The following is a 21,112-nucleotide window of genomic DNA, read 5'->3' on the forward strand; positions in this document are numbered from 1 at the left end:
CTTTTCAGCTGCTCCTGCACTAGCAGCAGCAGAGTGCACCAGAAACCCAGGTTACCCATTTTGTTAGAGAGCATTTTCCACTCTCACAAAAGTGATGGACCCTGCCAAGCGCACTCAGGCAGACACTTGAGGAGTAAAAAGGGCACCTCTCAATCAGAACGCAACAAAAACTCCCTAAAGGTGCCAGAAGTTTTGCTGCTTTCGTTGGAATTTCAAACAGGGGGAACAAAACATGAGCAGGCTGGTGATAACAACATGCCTGGGAAAGACAAACCAGGTAAACCAGGAGATTATAATCTTGCCCTTCAGTGAAGTTCTTTTCACCTTAAATCCACTCAGCGTGGAGATAATCTCGCCACTGGAGACCACAAAAGAAAAGTTATTTGCATACAGAATGGGCTCACAGAAAATTAAACTGCTGTGCAAAACTAGGGCTTATTATGCAAGAAATGTGATAAGCTAAAACATACAAAAATCCTCCTCAAGATCTGAGCAACACGAGCTAAAAATACCTCTATTGCATGTCATTTACAAATTCAAAGAGTTGTTTAGGCTGTGTTTAGATTGTGATCAAACAACACTCGATACTTATTTTTTTTCCACTTATGATTAAAGAAGGTGCTGGATTTTAGGTGTTCAGATTGCTTTCCTCGCTTCATTTTTATTGCTATTTTTAATTTGCACTTGATGTTCCCTGCTGAAGGCAGTGCTGGGAGGGCAGCACAGCCCTGCTCACCTCCAGGAGGGCTGGCAGGGAGCAGCCCTGGGCTAACAGCAGGCTGGAGGGAGGGGAATGCCCTGTGCCCCTGCTCCCAGCCTGGCACAGGCACCCCCTGCACCCCCTCTCAGTGCTCTGGGAAGCGTCACAGAGCTCCTGTGCCGAGGTTTCTGCACCCCAGCCTCCAGGGTTCAGCACTCCCAGGTGCCACAGCACGGGCTGGCACTGTCCCCTGCGTGGCCCAGCCCAGGGCAGGTGTCCTGGGCCAGAAAGGCTCTGCAGGTGCCAGGGCAGGTGGATTAAGCCTCAGCATAACTCCTCAAACTTTTCATTCTTTCCAACTGCAAGGAACAGAGCTCAGTGGCATGATGAAAAATTCCTGGACATAAATTACCATCATTTTTCTGTTACATAACTTGATTTATCCAAAGCATGCACTGTGCTCATTCCAGCTTCCACCAAAGTCAATAGAATTATAAGTGCTCAGCACCTCTGAAAAACCAGGGCATGCTTATTCATGGGTATAATTTATGGTACCCAAATTAGAATATTCTGTCCTTAAGTTCCCAGTGCAGAACTCCTTCCCTTCTGTATGGACATGAGTGGAACAACGCTGAGATTTACCCCCAGATCTTCAGTGGAATGCCCAGGCTTCAAACAAGCACCAGAACACCTGAACTCCTGACTCTGGAGATCTCAGAGCTCTTCTGCCCATCCTCCAAGTGCCTCCAGCCAACATCTTCTCTACAGGAGCCCTTACACCCATGAGGTGTCAAAAAGGATCAACTGCCAGAGGTGCTCAAGCTGTGCAGGAGGAGCAGCCATCACCTGGCAAGGACACAGGAAAGCCAAAGCAGAAAGGAAAATAGCAGGAAATCCAGTGCACTGAGCTCTGCTCGTCCTCACGGCCATTTCCCCAGGCAGTTCTATTCAGCTGTCCCTCCTGAGGTGTCTCTGGGACAGAGACATCCTTCCCCTGAGCTGTGCCTTCAGCCCTTCCACAGCTTTCCTTCCTCCTGTGCCTTCAGCCCTTCCACAGAGCTTTCCTTCCTCCTGCATGGTTCCTTCAGCCCTTCTTCAGCCCTTCCACAGCTTTCCTTCCTCCTGTGCCTTCAGCCCTTCCACAGAGCTTTCCTTCCTCCTGCATGGTTCCTTCAGCCCTTCTTCAGCCCTTCCACAGCTTTCCTTCCTCCTGTGCCTTCAGCCCTTCCACAGAGCTTTCCTTCCTCCTGCATGGTTCCTTCAGCCCTTTTTCAGCCCTTCCACAGCTTTCCTTCCCCTGCATGGTTCCCTCAACCCTTCCACAGCTTTCCTTGCCCTGCATGGTTCCCTCAGCCCTTCCTTCAGAACGTTCACGCTGTGGTTGATCGAGGCCAGCGGTGACAATCCCGTCACAGATTTTGTTTGCTCAGAGCACGGCAGCCATGGGGATGTTCCCCATTCCTCACGGCTCAGCCATGGGGATGTTCCCCATTCCTCACGGCTCGGCCTTGGGGATGTTCCCCATTCCTCATGGCTCAGCCTTGGGGATATTCCCCATTCCTCACGGCAGCCATGGGGATGTTCCTGAGCTGAGGGCAGTGCTCACCCCCAGCCTCCTGCAGGGTGAGCCAGCCCGGGGTTATTTCGGGGTGCCGAGGGCTTTGGGAGGGCTGCACACCCATCCCAAATCTGCTCCTGCCAGCCCAGGCACTGCTGTGCCCTTCCCTCTCCTGCGGGACACACGCAGGGGCAGCATCTGCCCAGCACTGCCCTTGCTCCTGATTTCCCACAGAATCAAAGGTCTCAGCTCCTCCTTCAGGCACAGGTCTGCCCGGGGGCCATCACCTCCTGCAGAACAGCATTTCTGTTGCCTTCACTGCTGCTCGCTCTGGGGGAGGCAGGGCCAGCAGGGCTGAGGGGAGGACAGGCAGGTCCTGTCCCTTCCCAGCTCTGCCACCCCGAGCAATGATCTGTTCATTGAGCCCAGCACACACGTGGGCAGTTCAACTTTTAAAAACCCCTAATATTAGGTATCATGTGTTACAAGGTAAACTTTTCACAGGGAAGATGTTTCTATAGAAACTAATGTTTTTCTGGCAACACATTTCACATCAGGGTTGCCATGGGAACGGAACTAGGGATGTGTTCAGCAAAGAAGTTGTCAGTACTTTCCCCCAGCCCCTGCACTCTGCCCCTGTGAGCCTCAGGGTGAGCACACACCCTGTGGCTGCCTCAGGGGACCCAGTTTTTATGGGGGTGTGGAATCCTCCCTGCCGTGGGGGAGCATCCTTTCCCTCACAAAATCCACAGCCACACTCTCCAGAGCAGGGGAGCTGTTCAGCTCTGGACCAGGCCAGAAATCCAGACAGCTCAGGGCTGTTGGAAGGAGAGTGCCAGTGACACACCTTCATCTGCAGGAGAAGTGAAATCACCCTGCTGGGCACCACCCTGGGCACCGAAACCTCAGAGAGCTCGGGGTGCTGCTGGGCTGTCACAGGGAGCTCAGCCTGAATCCCCCTGGCTCTGAGCTTATATTTAGGCTGGAGCATTCCCAAGGGTAACATCCAGACTCCCACTCACCTCCAAGGAAAGTCTGCCAAAAGATCACAGCTCTAATCTGGCATTTACATAGCAGCTGGGATTTTACTGACTGTTTGTTCAGTGCCTCCCCGTTCATTCAGCCATGGGTACACCTCCAGCACTGGCACTGCTCCTGACCTTTGCTTTCCCAGCCTCTCCCTGCTCTTCCCTCCCAGCTCCCTCCAGCCCACCAAGCAGCAGATGCCCACATCCACTTGCAGGCTGCTCTCTGCCTTCCCTCAGGAGGAACCTTTGCTCCTCCAGGCAGCTTTTGGCATCTCATTGTTGGCTCAGACACGAGGAACCCAAACCCCCCATGCAGAGGTGCCACCTGAAGGGGAAGGAGCTGTAAGGGACTCTTCAATCAGCTCCAGACCCACCAGCACACCCACAGCTCACAGCTCTGCCCTCCCCAGGGCTGTCCTTCAGACAGGACCTGCTGGAACAGCTTCCAGCACTGCACATGGGGGCAAAGGAACTGCTTGCTCAAGTGCCACCACGTTCAGGTTCCCAGTCAAAGCCAGCTTCCAGCAAAGACACAACAGCCAGGATGCCGAGGCTGGAGGGAGTGTGGCTGGAATTCCCTGGCTGGCCCCAGTGCCTTCAAGGGCAGCTGCTCAATTCCTGTTTCCAGGAGTGCCTCCGGGGCTGGTTTACCTTCCCAGCACCTTCCCTGTGCTCAGGGAGTTGGGATGCAGGGCTTGGCCACGTGGCAGCTGCACTTAATCCAGGGGAAATCAGGGTCAGGCATCGCAGGGTGCAGGGCAGAGTGTCCCTGCCTGCTGTCCCGGTGGAAGGGTCACCTCTGCTCCCTTCTTTACACGAGAATATCACCCTGGGCTGGGTGATAAAATCTGCGTTTTCAAGCTCATCCTCCAGCCTGCGGCAGCACTGGTTGGAGTATTTTAAATTATTTCATATTTCAGTAGCTATGCAGTGGAATAACACTGAATATGACACCCTCCCTATTTCACACTCTGCCCCCTCCTACCTGCTACGAACAGAAGGAGCAGCAACACAGCTCCTGGTGCTTCATTCCGAGGTGTTACAACGAGACAGTCCACATTCAAATGTCTTTAGGGAATCATTTTCAGGAGCAGAGTGACAGTGTCCTTGTTCCCACTAAAGACTCCACAGAATAACCTAAAACAAATAAGTAAAATTTACCTGGGATAGCCCATAATTGGAATTCTGAAGGAGCCACGTACCAGCCAGGATGGTAAGGGAATATCTGAGCTTTAAAAATACCACAAGAATTGTAAAATAGCTTTATATGGCCTGGGCAACAATTGGGAGAGTGACCTTAAAGCTCCTCTGCTGACAGATTGTGAGTTACAGTGAATTTTCCTAATTCATACGTGCAGGTCCTGCCCACCCTGGCCTGTTTGCTTGCAAAGCCTTAGGCTGGAATCTGCTCAAGCCAGGAGTTGCTTGCACATGCCCAAGAAATGCTAAATATAAACTGGACAATATGCAAAGAAATCACTCTGATGAACTTTTTAGGTCAAGGTCCAAGTCTTCTTGTGCACCTAAAAAGCACCAAGGGGACAGTGAACACCTGTCCCAGGTACAATCCTGAGCACTGCTGCAGCTCAAACAGCAGCTCAAAAGGGAAGTCTCACCAACCCAAAACATCCTAAACCCAGAGCACTTAAGAACCAATTAATATCCTCTCTGATAAGGACAGAATGAGCCTCACTAGAATGAATTACCTCTGGCATCATCATATTGCCCCACAGTTCTGAATCTCTCATCACTGTTTTAAAAGCAGATTTTCAAGGGCACTGCCCCTTGATGAAGACCATTTCCTACGTGTCCTTCAAACACTTCAGATTATTTAAGTCAATCCTTTGTGCAGGAGCATTAGCAGCTCCAAGGGTCATTTTCCTGCCATTCAAGGTCATGCCAATGGGTAAGAGCAGTAAAGGTTTGAGTGTGCAAGGTTTGAGTGTGCACCTCCCAGCAGAGATCTCTTGGCTGCTGAAGCTCCATCACCAAGGACCAGAGCTTAACTCTCCAGCCAAAAATGATCCCGAGGGCTGCACAGCCTCATGCAGTCCCTTTGGATTCACCTCAGCAATTCAGCTCTCAGGTGCAGGGTTTAAAATCCACCTTCAGTCCCTTGGGATCCAACATTGCACCCAGAGGTTTCAGCTGCTCTCAGCTGTGCTTGCCACAGGGGAAGGTGACAGGCAGGTCCTGTCTCCATGTTTCTGTCAAGCACGGGCTGATCCTACTTTCAGATGTCTTTATTCTTTATTTATTTACTCTTCACAGCCTCCACCCCAACCAGGTTCCTCCCTCAGCAGCCCCTCCTTGTGGGTTGGCACCAGTGGCCCAAACTGTGCTGCACTGCCAGGGTCAGGGTTTGGCTGGAAGGGAACTGCCCAGCACACAAAGCCTTCCTGTCCCTGGCACTCCAAAGCACCAGGCTCCCACCCCCTGCACAGCCACCTCCAAACTGCCCTGTTTGCACTCACAGCAACCCCAGGCCAGCCCCAACATCTGCTCAGTCCCCTCTGCCATGGACAATCCCACTGGGACAGCTTCAGGGTCTGGGGGTCACCTCTGCCATGGATGATCCCCCTGGGACAATGTCAGGGTCTGGGGGTTACTCTGGGCTGGTGCAGGGTCTGGGGATCACCTCTGCCATGGATAATCCCACTGGGGCAGTGTCAGGGTTTGGGGGTCACCTCTGCCATGGATAATCCCCCTGGGACAGTGTCAGGGTCTGGGGGTCACCTCTGCCATGGATAATCCCCTAGGGCAATGTCAGGGTTTGGGGGTCACCTCTGCCATGGATCATCCCACTGGATTATCCCAGTTTCAGGGTCTGGGGGTTACTCTGGGCTGCTGCAGGGCTTGGGGCTCAGTCCTGTTCCAGAGTGGGCAGTGCCTGAGCTGCACTGATGGGCTCTGCTCATTAAATCAGGGAAATGAGATGGGGTCATTAGAGCTCTCCTTAACCTTACAGAGCTCCTTTGGAAGCACAGGAGGTGCCCTTAGGAAAAGGATGGAGTTTGGTACTGGGTAGGGTCATTCCCCTAAGCAAAGAGAAGCCGTAATGAACACAGGAAAAAAAAAAATAATCCAGTCTCTCAAAGGCACAGAAATGCTTCAGAAGGGGCCCCTTCACTGCACCTCACTGCAGCTGCTGCTCACCAGAGCCAGAAGCAATTCCTGCAACAAAATTAGCTTTTCCAAATGGCAAGAGCAGAAGGTGGCAAACTGTGACCTATTCCCAGGCTCATACATTAACAAAACCTCCTGTAAGCATTTTTTTTAAAAATTATTATTAGGAAAACTTTAAGCACATGAGCTGGAAAATAGTTACATTCTTAATACAGAGGAAAACTACTACCCTGAAGTCCAATCACACAAACAAATAGAATAATAAAGCAGGTGACATTTCCTATTAGCAATCTCTGCTGGTTATGTTTGCAACTCTTGAGAAGCAAACTAGTGAAAAATATCAAGCCTGTTTTGTTAAGGCAGTGAATAAATTGGATGCTGGTTAAGGCCTGATTGCTTCTTAAATATTTGGCTAGATGTGAACTTCTTGAGAGAAGGAGGTTTAAGGCCTCTTCAGTCTGATCCTGTGGGACCTGAATACAAAGCCCATCTTGTAAAATACCCTCTGCTTGTGTGAAGCCTCACAGAATCAGCTTCATCACTGAGGCTGGACTGAACCCGCTGTGCCCTGGGCTCACAATCAAATGGGAAATGCTCATTCACACTCGGGCTGCTCCACTTGCTCTGGGCACTTCCCCCCCACCTTTATGTTTTCGGTTCCAGTCCATTCTTGCTCCCTGCACCTGGATGAGCCCAGGGACCAGAGGCTTGGCTCTCCAGATGGATTCAGCCTCCCAGCCTGCAGGTGTGTGAGCAGGTGCATGCCCTGCACAGGTTTTGTTGCAGGAAAATGGATTTTCCCAAGCTCTGCCCTGCCTTTTCCCAAGGTCATTGTGTCCCAGCAGGCACAGGACCCTTGGAAACCCCTTGGGATGGCTAGTGCTCAGGCTATGAACCAAGAGAGGAAAACAAAGCACTGAAGAAAGACAATTTTACTCTCTTGCCAAGAGAAAACCAGACAAGACCTCTTCACAAACTCCAGCAGGCCACCCACCATGGCACTGTGCAAGGAGCTGACCTGGCACCAGCAGTGTCCCCACCAACTTCCCTGTGTCCCTTCTGGAGTCAGAGAGGCTCCAAAGGCTCTCAAACCCCATAACCAGCTACAAGTGTGCTGTTGCCATCACAAGAGCTATAAATAAATCTCAAATCACCCAAACCCTCATGTCAGTATAATTTCAAACCAGCCTGGACAGAAAGGATCAGCCTCCCTGGGCTTGCATGCTTGGTTCTAATAGCATTGACTGCCTGGTAACAAGATGAAGAGCTCTCATAAAAAGAGACAAGCAGCAAGAAATTGTATTATGTACTAATACCCCCCTCACTGGCAGCACTTATCTGCAGGAGAAAGGGAGCTAAGAGCTCTGTTATCATCAACAACAGCTCTGCCTCTGCACCAGAGGGGCTCAGGGAGGGTTTGTGCCTCCCCTGGAGCAGCATGAACCCCCTGGAGCCAGGTGCCAGGGGCAGCCCTGCTGCTGCAGGTGTCCCCAGGTGTGCACAGGGACAGAGCTGTGCAAGCTCCACCAGGCACTGCCCCAGCACCGACAGCCCTGCAGAGCCTCTCTGGGCTCAGGGCTGAGCAGAAGGACACACTCTGGAGCACAGGACGAAGCAGCAGCTCAGAGGTGAATGTTCAAACTCTTGCCTGCAGCGGGATGTTCTCCTTGTTCACCTCCCAGACTGGGCAGCAGCTCATGGCTCAGCCTCTTCTTGTGTGAGGAATTGAGAAGTGATGGCTGAGTGTGCTCCGTGCCAGAGCTCCGGGCTGGGCCTGAATTTTAACTGTTACTGGAGTTTTAAAGAATATAAAATAAAAACCCAGGAAAGTGAGAGCAACACGTGGCATGGGGGAAAGCAGCACTGGGAGTGTTTCTGGGAAGCAGGAAGAGCACATGTCCCCACACCCAAATATTGATTTCAGCTGCTCAGTAACGAGGGTTAACTAACCCTGCACGGCTACAGGTGTGACCAAAAAAATGCAGCAGTAAAATGCTGATTTTTGAAAGAGAAATCAACATATTCTTCTGAAAAACAAAACAACATTAAGCTCTTTTTAATGGGAATATCTTTAACTAGCCCCCAAAACACTCTGAGGACTGTTGAGCCAGCATGTGGCACAGCTCTGCTGCTGGGAGTTCATATCCTGCTCTCTTCCAGAATTTGGTTTTTAGGCTTGCCTTAAAGGTCTAAAGAAAAATCCAAGAGGCTGCTTTTACAAAAATGCCTTTTCAAAGTTCTGCTTCCCTCAGCTGAGCATGCTTTGGATTTGGGCTGCTCTGGGTGCTCCCACAGGCACGGTGCCACGGGCACAGAGCTGCACCTCTGCATCCCCAGGGACGGGCTGGCAGCCCAGCCGAGCAGCAGGAGAACATTTCTGGTGCTTTTTCTCCTACAAATCCCCATCTGAGGAGCAGTTAAACTCTGACTCTCACCACTAACCCGTCTAACTTCCTTAAACAAGGAGATGTGTAGTAAACAAGGAAGAGAGAAGAAAGAAACCAGTGAAGTTTTACAGTTTAGAAAGCATAATTAAAATAAAGCAACCCCTTTTGGAGAAACACTAGATACACATGCAGCCCTTTTGTATAATCTGTTGTTTGACAGCGTTCTTAAACTAAGTAAGATCACTAAAAGCAACACTAAAATTAAAGAGCAAATATATGGGACTGAAGTAGATTTCATGACAACACTAGGGAAGAAAAACTAAAGATGTTGCTGAGAATGACAGGGTTTTGTTTAAGAACTCATGTACTGGTTTGTAGCTGGGAGAAGAAAAATTGATTCTCCAGACACTGCAATAAAACATGCCAAGAACCCAGAGCAAACCAAAGAAAACACCAGCTGCAGCTGGTAATAAAACATCCCAAATTTTCCACGGATGCCCATGTAGGGCAGGAAGAAATGACCCTGCCCTTCACTTTGCTCCCTCTGTCACAGGTCAAAGGACAAGAAACACGAACAGAAAACAGAATTAATATCAGAACCCCTGGGCATAGGGAATTATCATCGGGGAGGAGCCTGGGAGCAGCATCCCTTAGTGCGGGGCAGTGACCCCGTGAGCCCTGCAGGGATGGATGGATGGATGGATGGACGGATGATGGATGGATGATGGATGGATGATGGATGGATGATGGATGGATGATGGATGGATGATGGATGGATGATGGATGGATGATGGATGGATGATGGATGGATGATGGATGGATGATGGATGGATGATGGATGGATGATGGATGGATGATGGATGGATGATGGATGGATGATGGATGGATGATGGATGGATGATGGATGGATGATGGATGGATGATGGATGGATGATGGATGGATGATGGATGGATGATGGATGGATGATGGATGGATGATGGATGGATGATGGATGGATGATGGATGGATGATGGATGGATGATGGATGGATGATGGATGGATGATGGATGGATGATGGATGGATGATGGATGGATGATGGATGGATGATGGATGGATGATGGATGGATGATGGATGGATGATGGATGGATGATGGATGGATGATGGATGGATGATGGATGGATGATGGATGGATGATGGATGGATGATGGATGGATGATGGATGGATGATGGATGGATGATGGATGGATGATGGATGGATGATGGATGGATGATGGATGGATGATGGATGGATGATGGATGGATGATGGATGGATGATGGATGGATGATGGATGGATGATGGATGGATGATGGATGGATGATGGATGGATGATGGATGGATGATGGATGGATGATGGATGGATGATGGATGGATGATGGATGGATGATGGATGGATGATGGATGGATGATGGATGGATGATGGATGGATGATGGATGGATGATGGATGGATGATGGATGGATGATGGATGGATGATGGATGGATGATGGATGGATGATGGATGGATGATGGATGGATGATGGATGGATGATGGATGGATGATGGATGGATGATGGATGGATGATGGATGGATGATGGATGGATGATGGATGGATGATGGATGGATGGATGGTGAACAAGAGGGGCAGGAAAACTCCTTCTGGATGGAAACCCCATCCTGAGCACTTGGGCTGACTCGTAACTAGTGACAGAAAATATGCTTCAAGGCCTTAAGTTCACAAATATAAAAGAGAATGACAAGAAAACACGATTAACTGCTTTTGTTTACTAAAATGGAATTGCCTTACCCTCTCTTTGCTGTTTTTCATGCAGTTTAGAAGCTGCAAAGAGAATAAGGCTGAAAAGAGCTGGGAGAACTGCAGCTCGCCTCAGGGTGGCTCAAACACTGTGGTGTTTCCCAGCCTGGGGGTTGGTTTTGGATTTTCCAACCCTGGATTTTCCAACCATGCCTTGAGGAGGTAAAAGGCCTGGGAATGAAGAATGTCCTGTGGCTGTTCATGAGCCCACAGCCACCAACACTCTCAGTGTGAACCAGGAGGTTTTACCCTCCCCCTGGGGCCGTTTGTCCCTGCCTGCTGGGAGCCCCTGTCCCTGTGAGCAAGGACTTGGATCCTCCCCAGCCCAGCAGAGCTCCGGTTCCTCAGCACCCCCCGTGGATCTCAGGGCTTTGGATGTGTGCCTCACACAGCTCTGGGAACTCCAGATCCAGGAATGCTCCTGGCCTGGGGCTTCCCCACCCGGGGTGCTGCACTCCTGGCTGAGTGCTCAGCCTGGCAGAAGGGAGGGCTGGATCCAGGGATGGATCCAGGAGATGGATCCAGGGATGGATCTCAAAGGATGGATCCCAGGGATGGATCCAGGGATGGATCCCAGAGATGGATCCAGGGGATGGATCCAGGGGTGGATCCCAGGGATGGATCCAGGGATGGATCCAGGGATGGGATCCAGGGATGGATCCCAGGGATGGATCCCGGGGATGGATCCAGGGATGGATCCAGGGGATGGATCCAGGGATGGATCTCAAAGGATGGATCCCAGGGATGGATCCCAGGGATGGATCCAGGGATGGATCCCAAAGGATGGATCCCAGGGATGGATCCAGGGGATGGATCCAGGGGATGGATTCAGGGATGGATCCCAGGGTACAGATCCAAGGAGTGGATCCAGGGGATGGATCCAAGGGATGGATCCCAGGAGTGGATCCAAAGGATGGATCCCAGGAATGGATCCAAGGGGTGGATCCAAGGGATGGATCCCAAAGGATAGATGTCAAAGGATGGATCCCAGGGATGGATCCAGGGGATGGATCCCAGGGAATGGATCCCAAGGGGTGGATCCCAAAGGATGGATCCCCAAGGGATGGATGCCAAAGGATGGATCCCAGGGCATGGATCCCAAAAGATGGATCCCCAAGGGATGGATGCCAAAGGATGGATCCCAGGGATTGATCTAGGGGATGGATCCCGGGAATGGATCCTAGGGCTACAAAACACCCCAATCCGTTGCTTCTGGTGGCTGTCAGCTGTGGGAGGTCAGGGACGTGCCGGAGCAGCGTGGCCATGGCAGCCCCCAGGGTGGGTTTGGGGCAGCCCGGGGCTGGGATGGTTCCCAGGTGTGTGTGCTCACCCCTCACAGGGGGCCAGTGCAATGCAGGGTTGTTGTTCTGCACCTGCTGGTGCTGACAGGCTATAAATAGGATAAAACAGAATTGGCTGGAAGAGCTCTGGAAACCCACTTAAAAGTCTGAACCACGTTTGTTTTATTTGATCCAAGGATGGATCTCAAAGGATGGATCCCAGGGATGGATCCAGGGGATGGATCACAGGGATGGATCCAGGGGATGGATCCAGGGGATGGATTCAGGGGATGGATCCCAGGAATGGATCCAAGGGGTGGATCCAGGGGATGGATCCAAGGGATGGATCCCAGGAGTGGATCCAAAGGATGGATCCCAGGAATGGATCCAAGGGATGGATCCCAAAGGATAGATGTCAAAGGATGGATCCCAGGGATGGATCCAGGGGATGGATCCCAGGGAATGGATCCCAAGGGGTGGATCCCAAAGGATGGATCCCCAAGGGATGGATGCCAAAGGATGGATCCCAGGGCATGGATCCCAAAAGATGGATCCCCAAGGGATGGATGCCAAAGGATGGATCCCAGGGATGGATCCCAGGGGATGGATCCCAGGGATTGATCTAGGGGATGGATCCCAGGGGTACAAAACACCCCAATCCGTTGCTTCTGGTGGCTGTCAGCTGTGGGAGGTCAGGGAGGTGCCGGAGCAGCGTGGCCATGGCAGCCCCCAGGGTGGGTTTGGGGCAGCCCGGGGCTGGGATGGTTCCCAGGTGTGTGTGCTCACCCCTCACAGGGGGCCAGTGCAATGCAGGGTTGTTGTTCTGCACCTGCTGGTGCTGACAGGCTATAAATAGGATAAAACAGAATTGGCTGGAAGAGCTCTGGAAACCCACTTAAAAGTCTGAACCACGTTTGTTTTATTTTCAGTTTTCATCCCTAAATAAACAAAGACTCCTGGAATGTGCGTAATCTGCAGCGGTGCCTCCATCAGCCTTCTTCATTTGCATCTCTTCCTTTCAACTCCTGACGTACATTTTTATCCAGAGGAAAAAATCAATGTTACTTTCATTCTCCTTAAGCCCATTTTTGTACTTTTCCTTGACAAATTATCCTTTTAATTTGGAGTCTGGGAAAGAGACTGAAAAGCTTTTTTTTTTTTTTTCTGAAGGCTGAGACCTCATTGTCAAAGTAAAATGAAATCATCCAGTCCCACAGACCTAGAGTTTTTTGTAAGCACAAACCTCTAAAGAAATAGTGGTGGAGCTGTTGTTCAGAGCCAGTGCAGCAGGCAGTGATGGTAACAAGCCTGCCAGTGACAGAAGCAAGCAGAGATAATTTAGCACACACCTCTCTTTATTCTTGCTGTTTGAAAAGGCCTGGTCTCTATAGCAGCACCACTGTGGATAAATATTGCCTTTGTTTCCTTTCCTTCTGGGGGTAAATTTACTTTTCCCTCTTCAGATAGCAGCTCTCATCCCAGACTCTGCCTCTCCCGTGGGCCAAATTCACCCTGGAGTGTGAATATCTCATGACAGGAAAGTACTGGATTAAGAAAAATTAAAGCGAACCTAAATCTGTTATTATTCTGGTTGCCTTTAACCAGAAGGTGCTACAGGTATAAGAAAAAGAAAAAAAAATCAGTGTGCCAGTAAGACCAGGATCAGCCCCAGCTGTTCTGAACTCGGGAAGAACATGGTCCAGCATTATTCCCTCAGGTGTGTTTGTGACACCCTCAGCCCTAAGCTGAGGCAGCACTTGGCAGGACTGGGGGATGGACAGACACTGGGATGGCTGTGGGATGGACAGACACCAGGGATGGCTGTGGGATGGACAGACACTGGGATGGACAAGGAAGGAATTCTGCTCCTCCAGAGAGGGTGGACAGCCCCCAGCCCTGCTCAGGGCATTGGGGCTGCAGCTCCCCACGCACACAGAACCATTGCATCAGCTCTTGAGGAATAACTGTGGCTCACAGCAGGGCACAGAAGCATTTTCCAGGAATTAGAAAAGTTATCCATTGACTCAGAACGAAGTCACACTCTGAGTGCAGCAAATAATTATTCCTGCCCACAGTGCAGCATCGGGGAAGATTTTAACGAGTCATTATGTGGTGGCTTTCAGAGGGAGCTAATTGGATGTCTCCAGGTCAGTGCCTAAGTACTGTTACTCCCAGCAAGAGAGGGAAAGACCAGCAGTAATCTCTGTAATTAAAATGGAATGGTGTGTGCTCAGCCCCTCCTGAGAGAGCCAGCCCAGCCCCGGGAGCTGTGCACTGCACCTCTGCAACTGCAACTGCTCCTCTGCAACTGCACCTCTGCAACTGCACCTCTGCAACTGCAACTGCTCCTCTGCAACTGCAACTGCACCTCTGCAGCTGCCCCTGCGAGCCAAGCCCAGGGCAGGGTGTCAGCGAATCCTGCAGCTCAGCCTGCCTCAGCCCTGCTGGCAGAGCAGCTGTGTCCCTGTCCCTGTCTGTGTCCCTGTCTGTGTCCCTGTCCCATCCCTGTCCCATCCCTGTCCCATCCTTGTCCCATCCCTGTCCCTGTCCCATCCCTGTCCCTGTCCCTGCTCCCAGCACCCCCGAGCAGGCAGAGCTGGCCCAGCCAGGCCGTGCAGTGCCCTGCAGGGCAGAGCAGGCTGGGCAGAGGGGAGGGGGATCCCTGCTGGGCCAGGGAACCTCTCAGGGTGCCAGGGCAGCCCTCCCCAGCCCTCCTCAGCACTGAGATTTATTAATTAACAGATCCCCATTAGGCAGAGCAGCCCCACGAGCCTGGGGCTGCACCAGGCAGCCCCTCAGCTCTGGGTGTCCTTGTTCTTGTGTTTTCCTTGGCAGGTGAGCTCAACAACATGCCAGAGATGAGAAATAACATCCCGAGCTTCCCTTTGCTGGGGACAATCAGCTCCAGTCTCACTGCACCGTGTTGCAAAAGCAAGCAGCTCTGCCAAGTGCCTCTCCCCTGCTGCTGGTCCTGCAGAGCTCTGTTAGCCCCTGGAATCCTCACAGGAATGCCAGTGCAGCCTCAGCTGATTTATTCCATTTCCTCTTGCTTCCGTCTGGAGTGCTGTAGAGAGATTTGGGCAATGCCAACACTGCTCCAATTTTCTGAGGTACCAGTGGCTGGAAAACCATAAACCAGGAGGAATGAGACTGAAAAACAAACGCAGACAGAATTCAGTACAAAACACCCCAAAGCACATCCATAAAAACAACCGCCTGAATTAATTATTAAAGTGATTTTGTACACTCTACGCTACAAATTGCAAAACTACCTAAGTGACTCCCAGATATCCCCAGTGAAAATCCCACCCTGCCATCAGCTCTGCTCTGCATCTCCTGGCCATGGCACTCTCCACGAGGGGACAGCTCAGTCACCTTCCCAAATGGGATCTCACCTTCCCAAATCTCCTTCCCAGGAGATGGGATCTCTCCCCCACACGCTGTGCTGCTGCTCCAGTGCCCATTCTCCAATTAAACTGGTCCAGTTTATCTTCCTGGCTGACAGAAAAAAAGAGTAGCAGCCAAGAGCTCATTAATATCTTTCTGTCAGAGCACTGCTAAGCTAAGATTTGATCAGCAAAGCAATCAGACCTTGTTATAGCTATGACATGGCATTGCAGAGATTATTTAAAGGCTGGAAATATGGAGATTTTCCTTAAATGTGTGTGAAATCAAATGAATCTTTACCTTTTGCTGTCCTAGAATGCCTGCAGATGCAGGGGAGCAGGGTGACCTCAGAGTGTGTTTGTTCCTGCAGAGGAACCATCCATTTGTGAGTTATTTCAACAGATTTGTCAAGACAGTGCTGGTTTATCTATTTTATGAGACAAACCACGAATGCTAACATTGTTCTTCAGTTCCCAGCAGCCATGGGATCCACGGTTGTACAGTGCACCCCCCAGCTCCCCTCCTTAGCCAGATGAGACACAGAGGTGGCAAAAAGCACAGATTCATTGGGCTCGTGCTGGAAAATGACTCTTCTTTATTTGTTTGGTGGCAGCTTCAGGAGCCACAGCAGCAGAGCCCATCCCTGCTGCACGAGGACAAACAATCCACAGTGCTAATTAAACCTCAATTTGCTCAGAATCTGAGCCAAAAAAAAAAAAAAAAAAAAAAAAAAAAGCCAAATTAAAAGAGCTGTGATCATCTGTGCACTTCCCTTCTGTGCCAGCAGAGCAGGACAAGCTCTGGGTGCCACGAGACCCACAGGGCAAGAGGGACAGGAGAGCTCAGAGCTGTCAGAGCCTGGCCCAGGATGGAGCTGGGACCCCCCAGCAGCTCCCACTGGCTCCAAGGCTCTTCTGGCAGGGATTCCAATGGCAAAGCAAGCCCAGAGCTGCCATCCCTGAGTTCCAAAGGTGGGCAGCTGCAGCCTGCTGCCAGGAGGGCTCAGTCAAACGGGAAATGCCAAAAAGTCCTGCTCGTTTTTGGATAAATCCACCAGAAGTGCAGTAAATGTGAAGGGCTGACCCACAGTAAAGTGCCACTGAAGAACCTGACCTTATTCTTATGCTTTCTGCAAGAATTATTCTCAGAGCAATATTTCATAAACTTAATAAGAGGGAAAAGAATCTTATTAAGCAGAAAGCTGGTCTACATTTTGTGGTGATTTTGCTGCAAGCAAGTCCTAGAGCTGAGCAGTAATTAGGTGTAATAACTGAATTATGCAAGTCTTGCTTCTTGTATGTGTGGTTCCATTCTGAATTATAAGAATCACACACAGGTTTAACTTTGAATTTATTTATATTGATTTTATCACGTACTAGGAAAGCTGAACTTCTCCATGAGAGGTCTCACCTGGCCTCTACTGCATTTTATTTTATCAACTGTTAATAGTTTCAGCAGTTATTGAATCATAATAAGGTGAAATTAATAGTCTGGATTTAGCAAAAGAGATGTTCAGGTTCACCATATGGAAGATTTTTGTACTATTTTAGAAAGAAAACAGTGTTATGGAGCCATATACTTCCCAAAAAAGAGAGTGACCCACTGGGAAATTTTAGAAGCAGGATCAAAAGCATTTCTTTCAGAGCTGCATATGGATAAAAATTAATGAGTTCCTGTATTATTTGTGCTCCCAGGTTTATCTGAGACAAACACGTCACAAGTTCATGCATGTGAGAGTTTCACAGAGCTGCACCTCTTTCACAAAGGAAGAATTGAAGAGATCAGAAGGAAACTCCATCAAGGTCCCCTCAGCAAAGCCCAGAGCTGGGAATTCCTGTGTGTGTGCTGAGCCCAGAGCTGGGAATTCCTGTGTGTGTGCTGAGCCCAGAGCTGGGAATTCCTGTGTGTGTGCTGAGCCCAGAGCTGGGAATTCCTGTGTGTGTGCTGTGCCCAGAGCTGGGAATTCCTGTGTGTGTGCTGTGCCCAGAGCTGGGAATTCCTGTGTGTGTGCTGTGCCCAGAGCTGGGAATTCCTGTGTGTGTGCTGTGCCCAGAGCTGGGAATTCCTGTGTGTGTGCTGTGCCCAGAGCTGGGAATTCCTGTGTGTGTGCTGTGCTCAGAGCTGGGAATTCCTGTGTGTGTGCTGAGCTCAGAGCTGGGAATTCCTGTGTGTGCTGAGCCCAGAGCTGGGAATTCCTGTGTGTGTGCTGTGCCCAGAGCTGGGAATTCCTGTGTGTGTGCTGTGCCCAGCCTGAGCTCAGAGCTGGGAATTCCTGTGTGTGTGCTGTGCCCAGCCTGAGCTCAGAGCTGGGAATTCCTGTGTGTGTGCTGTGCCCAGAGCTGGGGTGTGCTGTGTGTGTGCTGAGCCCAGAGCTGGGAATTCCTGTGTGTGTGCTGTGCCCAGAGCTGGGAATTCCTGTGTGTGTGCTGTGCCCATCCTGAGCTCAGAGCTGGGAATTCCTGTGCCAGCAGCCCCAGAGCCCTGCCTGGGATTTGGGGCTGTGATTCCAGCACTGGCTCTGCTCACACTCACTTTTCCACACCTCCCACCGAGCCTGAGCTCTCCCTGGGCCCATTCCACCGTCACTCTCCAGAGGGTTCCCTTTCCAAAGGGAAGCTCTCCAGCAGTGAACATGTGCATTTTTTGCTGTTGGAAATGTTCTGCTTTGCAGACACAACAAACACAGAGGGAAAGGCAGCCCAGGCTGAGCAGGGATTTCCCTGGTGCCCAGAGGAGCTCAGATCTCTCTGTCCCATCTCCCCATGTCCCATCCACTGCCTTATTTGCAGAAATACTGAGATAAAATCATTTCCATTCTACTGCATCCCCCCAGCTTTTAGTAACAGCAATTACAGGAGTCATGCACAATGGCTTTTGCCTAATAAATTTTTTCCTTTGTACTGTCAAAATCATTTTAAAAGCTGCAACACAATATATAATTTTGCATGAATCAAAAGTATTATGACTAAGATAATTATTTCCCATCCACTGAATATATCACTGGTATTAAAAACTGACTGAGCTAGAAAAAGAGATGTAATGGAAGTTGATCTCCTCTTACATATATTTCTGAACAGAAATAAATGACTGAAAATTGTGTGCCAGGTGACATTTGACAGTTTGAGTGATCTATCATCAGAGAACCAGTAGATTTAGTTTGGATTTAAGGACCCTCTTGCCCCTGAAGTGTTTCAGAGCACAGGTTTTGTTCAGGTTCCAGCCTGAGGCAGAGGCAGTAATGCAGCATTTAGGAGCATTATCCATTCTCACTCGCAAAGCTGAACAACGCTGCTGCTTAAGCACACGCTTGGGAAGGCATTTCTCAGATCCTTGCAAGGCTCTTTCAGTTCAGTAATCTGAAAAAAAAAACCATGATATGTTTTTGGAAGCCTGCCAGAGTCATGATAAATAATCCACTGGTCCTGATAGTTTCAATACAGCAGCTCCCTGAAACTCCTTTCAGCCCGAGAACCTCCCTCTCCTGTAAACATTTTCCACTGCTCCTGTTGATACACAATATAAATTAGTTACTTAAACACACTCGAAGTCCTGCATTTTACCAAACATTTTGGAATATGGACATTTTAAAAGCTGGTTCCTGGTTCAGAGCCACAGTTACAATCCCATTCCTTGGCTGCAAAGGAACGCAAAGGGAAAGCATCACCTGCAGACAGAAATTCTCCTGTTCATCCTTTTCCAGGGAGTCACTCACACACCCAGAGCAGGCAGGAGCTGTGCTGAGCACACAAACACGAGCGTGCAGAGGTTCCTCTCCTCACCCAGCAGTGCCAGGGCTCTCCAGGCTGGGATGGAGCAGAGGCTGCCCAGCCAAGCACCTGAGATGCCCCTGAGGAGGAAAAGCTGCACAGCTGGAACCACCCCGGGGAGTGGCTGGGCACATCCACACCTCTCTCCTTCAAATTAAATTTACTTCTCCGAATTAAAGAGTTTTCTGCCCAGCTGAACCCCTGACTTCAGCCTGGTTTCCAGTTCATTTCCTGCTCGTTTCCCAGTTTCTTGGCAGGGCAAGAGTTGATGCTGGTGCCGCAGGCAGCCCCTCCTGCTCAGACTCCTGCAGCAGCCCCAGGGGCCAGCACACAGCACCCAGCCAGGGCAGGATCCAGAACACTTCCCCCTGGATCTGCACAGGAATATGGGGGAGGTTGGCAGCACGAGGCACTGGAGTAAAATCTCAAGGGTTTGTAAATTAATTTTAGCCGCACCGGGCACCTTGCAAACACAAACACAACGTCCCCAGAGCTGTGCTTGGAGGAGGGATGTGTTACTCCTCGCTCCTCCAGTGCCACTAACACGACACAGACGTGCAGGAGCTCCTCAGGAGCTCTCCTGGATGATTTGCAGCAAGGACAAACAGAAGCAGAATGGGAGAAGAGCCTGGTGCTGCCTGTGCACAAACACAAAGCTCCCAGCGAGCTGTACAAGGAATAAGGCTAAAGGAAAGCTTCTCTGCCAACACAAACACCTGAGGAGCTGTTAAATGATTAAAGGTGAGAGTAAGGTATCTCAGTGTAATCCCCTTTCTGCTGCAGACCTTGTGTGATCTAACCCAGGTGGCTGCAGGTGGGATCCTGCTGACCAGAATGAACACCAGTGCCAGAGTTCTGTAAAATGGGAATTGAGCCCTGAGTCACCCACTGAGACAGGTTATCCATGGTGGGCACCCAGATTTCCTTTCAGCTGGCATTAAAGGGACCATAAGGGGATTAAATCCATGTTTGCCTCAAGCAGGGCAGGTGAGGAAATCTTCAGCATTCCTTGGCAAAAGGCACCAAACCCAAACGCTCCTGTACCTGCTCCCTGTGCTCCAGAGGAGCTGCACTGGGAGCTTTGAGAGCCTCCTGGAACAGCAGCTCTGAGGCCTTTGGGCAATTCCTGGTGGCTGGCAGAGCCCTCCCTTCCCTGGGCACTGCAGGGGCACAGGAGGGGCTGGCAGGGGCAGGTGCCCAAGCAGGATCATGGTCTGCAGGCAGGGAGGCTCTGCTGAGGGCAGGAGGGAATGCAGGATGAGGGAGCAGGAACTGAGTGCAGCCCCCTGCTATTGATCCCTGTGTGACAACCCCTTTGGATCCAAGCATCTCTGAGTTCCAGGCCTGGTAAATTGCTGGTTTGCCTGGGTTATTTGTAACACAACTCAGGGACAGGTCTGGGAGCTCTCTCCGTAGGAAGGTGCACTCCAGAGGCACTGCACTGAGAGTAATGCAGCTGTTCATGAGAACAGACAAGAGAAGCAGCAACAAAAATGCCTGCACAGCCCATAAATCAGCAAGGAAATGTGTCAGCATGCAGTGACAGGAGGGTTGGGTCCACTTGCAGGAAATCTGCTCACCTTGAGGGGCCAGAGCTGCCCTCAGTGCCGTGTCCTTGCCCTCAGGGGATGGCAGCAATATTGCAAACAGCAATTACCTCCCACCCAAAATCATTCAGGCTGGCACAGCCCTCTGGGTTTTTTTTTGGCACTGGAAGCCATCAGGAGCCCCCAAAGCCATCTCTTCTCCAGGCTGCACAAGTCCAGGTGTCCCAGCAGGGCAGGTACTCCCTGCACTGACCATCCTGGTGGTCCTTTTTGAACACACTCCAGCCTGGGGATGCTTTCCTGCCCTGAGTGCCCAAAATGAGTGCAGTTCTTCAGCAGAAAGGAGTTTAGCCTCCTGATTTGTTTGGGAGGTGGGAGGTGAAAGATGCTGTGAAGTTGAAATCCCTTGTTTGGCTGGCAGCACTGCTCCTGAGTGTGGAATCCACCTGAGTGCAGAATGATGCTGGAATTATCTTAAAAAGCCAGGGAAACTGATAGAACAGGATTTCAATGTCAG

This window comes from Pyrgilauda ruficollis, unplaced genomic scaffold, assembly GCF_017590135.1.
Source record: "Pyrgilauda ruficollis isolate IOZ18807 unplaced genomic scaffold, ASM1759013v1 scaffold45, whole genome shotgun sequence".
Classification (NCBI taxonomy): Eukaryota; Metazoa; Chordata; class Aves; order Passeriformes; family Passeridae; genus Pyrgilauda; species Pyrgilauda ruficollis.